Genomic DNA, 3,400 nt, shown 5'->3' on the forward strand with positions numbered 1-3,400 from the left:
GGCACGCCGCCAAAGGAAAAGAACAACAAAAGATATCAATGTCCACTCCCCCACACGGCACCGCCGAGTTCCGGGGAGGACAGTGAAAAGCGGAAACCTCCGCAAAAACCACCAATACAAAAAGTACCAAAAGGACTAAGCGGCCTAGGCCGCAACATGCGGCAGAAGCCGCTACTCACGAAACCGGGAGAGACCCCCAACAAACGAGAACCCCCAGATGACTGCAACAGGTTCACTTGAACAGGAAGGATTCCCAGGACCGGCTTCAGAACTCCAGGACTCAGGAGCACAGGGAGCAGGATCGACCAGATACAGCTGACCAGGAACAGACGTTACAAGGCAGGAACAGCATACAGGAAGCTATCACCGGCGTCTGTGCCAGGTAGTGAGGGAGAATATAACAGGGAGCCCTCCAATAGCTGCAGCGAAGCTTAATTAGTAATGTCGTGCAGCTGCCCTGCTGCACGACCAGAGCTAACAGGTGTATTGATTGATAGGAAGCAACGGGGAACGCGGTTCGTCTGTGGCGTCCCCGTTGCTAAGGGTCCGGCGGCTACGCGCGCACGGTGTCCCAGCGTTGCCAGGGACCCGGCGGCTCAGCGCGCACGGCGTCCTGGCGTTGCCAGGGACCCGGCGGCTCAGCGCGCACGGCGTCCTGGCGTTGCTAGGCGCCGGGCGGGCAGGAAGGGAGGTGCGGCGGCCGTGAGCGTCGCTCGGAAGCAGACCGAGCGGCGCCGCGGACCGCGGCACCTAACAATTAGTATACTAATGGCTGCTTCTCTCGATGGATTTCATGTTAGTATGACCTAAGAAAACCATACCCAAAATATAACTGCACAAAGAAAGGAGTGTTGCCTTTTATTGCTAAGTGCTAGAAAGGAGTTTATCACTTAATAGGGTTAAAAATACTAATTCCAATATGGATGAATATCCAATCAATGCCTTTAGTAACTAATTTATCTATCTATGGGTTCAAGGAACCTTTTTCAACACCCAATATATTCAGGCTTGTGGCATCAAGATAATATCAAAAATCTAAAATGTACTAAAAAAAAAAAAAAATTTCACACAAGAGTTATAAATATAAAGATTTGTGAAACATAGCTGTACAATCCTGATGTCTAGATTTTCACCCCTAATAAAAGGGTGCTGCCATTCAACTGTGACTCCTTATAATGTATATTATGGGGGGAGTGGAATAGAGTCCGAGTTCGCCAGACGTATGAAATGCCGGCCAAACTCGGACATTATTATTAAAGGGGCAGTCATTTATAAGACTAAACCATGCCTTGTAAATTATTGCTCCTTTAAAAAAAATGTCCAAGTTAGGCCATCATCCTGCACCTCAGGCAAACTCGGACACAATTACATCCCGCCTTTATCTTTTATTACCCTATATATACATCACAGATGCTCCACACTCACCATAATAAAGCATGGGGATTTGGGCCCTCTTTCCGAGTTGATCGCACCAAGCAACTTTTTGCTGCTGGTGCGATTAACTAATCTCTGCCTATGGGAGAGTGTATTTTAGCATAGCAGGGCTGCGATCGCTTGTGCAGCCCTGCTATGCTAAAAAAGTTTCACACAAAACAAGACCAGCCCTGGACATACTTACCCTGTGCGACGGATCCAGCGATGATGGTCACGGCTTTGACGTCAGACATCCGCCCTCCGTTTTCCTGGACACGCCTGTGTTTTTCTTACCACTCCCTGAAAACTGCTTCAAACAGTCAGTTGACGCCCCGGAACGCCTTCCTGCTGTCAATCTTCTTGCGGTCGGCGCTGCGACCGCTTTCTTCGCTGTCAGCATCATTGCGATCGCCGGGCAACGATGCATGTGTGCAATGCGAATGCCGCGCATGCGCATTCCAGACCCGATAGCACTGCTGAGAAGAAGTGCCGCATGCAATCGGGTCGGAATGAGAGCCTTAGTTCAGATTTTTATCACAACATATAGCTTGTAGCCCGCATCAAGGGAAAATCCTACTCTGTCACTCAGTATTATATAAATACCAAATACTATCAAGTTAGAACAAAACTTGAGATATGCTTCTTGGTTTGAAGTTCAACTGCACACAGGCATTTCAAGGTATATCAGCCGTAAAAAAAACAGCTGGGAAAACCCCTGACACAAGTTGGATTAAATGAGCTAACAATGGCTTGCTTGCGATGATGTGATCACAAAAAGAGTCATTCAAAAATGAATCCTGTAAACAAAAGATATTGATCCACTGCACTCGCACTCCTAGTTCTGTGGTGAATGTGGTATGTGACGATATTGTTTACATAAAAATCACATTGACATATATTAGTAACTAGTTACCAGCCCGTCAAAATGACGGAACATCATAATAGTAATGTCAGCACTGGTAGCTGTGTGCGCCCGAATGGAGCAACACTTGAATTGCTCCATCGGGCGCCATATAGTGGTCCTCGGCTTGCAAAACACTTGAATTCCCCCCATAGAGGTAAGGAACAGTGTTAGCCTATTATCATATAGGATTCTGGTGATTCTTAATCAATTTTATCACCCTGAACACTAAAGAAATGTTACAGAACTCAAGGAGGAACCCCTGCCTGTCCGTATTCTATCAACCTCCATAGCAGGGCTACATGTTTTTAACACCATAACTACAGAAGTTGCTGTATTTTATAGCTGTCTGGATACCCCTGAGTTCCTTCCCTAAAATCAGACTTAAGCCGGATACACACTATAAGATTATCTGTAAAATCTTTCTGGTTGGAGGAAAAACAGGTAATCTTATAGTGTGTATCCAGCTTTAGCAACTTAAAAATGCCACATATCAGCTGCTTATCATGACAAAATGTTCACAGAGGTAACCCTCACTTCAGGGTTGGACTGGCCCACAGGGGAACATGGGAAACCCCCGGGTGGGCCCCACTGCCTGGGGGCCCCAACTCCTCCTCTAGGGATCTGGTTCCAGAGTGTGCACTTGAATTGTACATTATACATATTATCTACAGTGCATAGCTGTTATTAATCTGGTACATTATCATGTAGGCACTAACAGAATTTACTATATATATTTATCATGAGGCCCAGACCATGGTTAGCCAAGCCGCTGGCAGCTGGCCACACCCCTAAGCATGGGCCTCTACTACTGCATTCCCCCGGTGGACCCTCCATGCCCCAGTCCAACACTGCCTATTCACTCTATTCAGTGCGCTATGCTGACTGCTGAGTGTGGCCAGGCATGGAACTGTGGTACTAGGAATCTTTTGGAGTAAATGGATTGTCCATCAATGGCAGAGTGGGTAGTGCATACTCTGCTTGTTTTATTTTATTAAGATAATAAAATCCAGCAGAGGGCAGCAGGTGTGGGGGAACTTGCCCGGTGTGTACCTCCTTTAATCTGGCTTTGGGCATAAGGGCTAT

Source organism: Pseudophryne corroboree, chromosome 5 (assembly GCF_028390025.1).
Source record: "Pseudophryne corroboree isolate aPseCor3 chromosome 5, aPseCor3.hap2, whole genome shotgun sequence".
NCBI classification, from domain to species: domain Eukaryota; kingdom Metazoa; phylum Chordata; class Amphibia; order Anura; family Myobatrachidae; genus Pseudophryne; species Pseudophryne corroboree.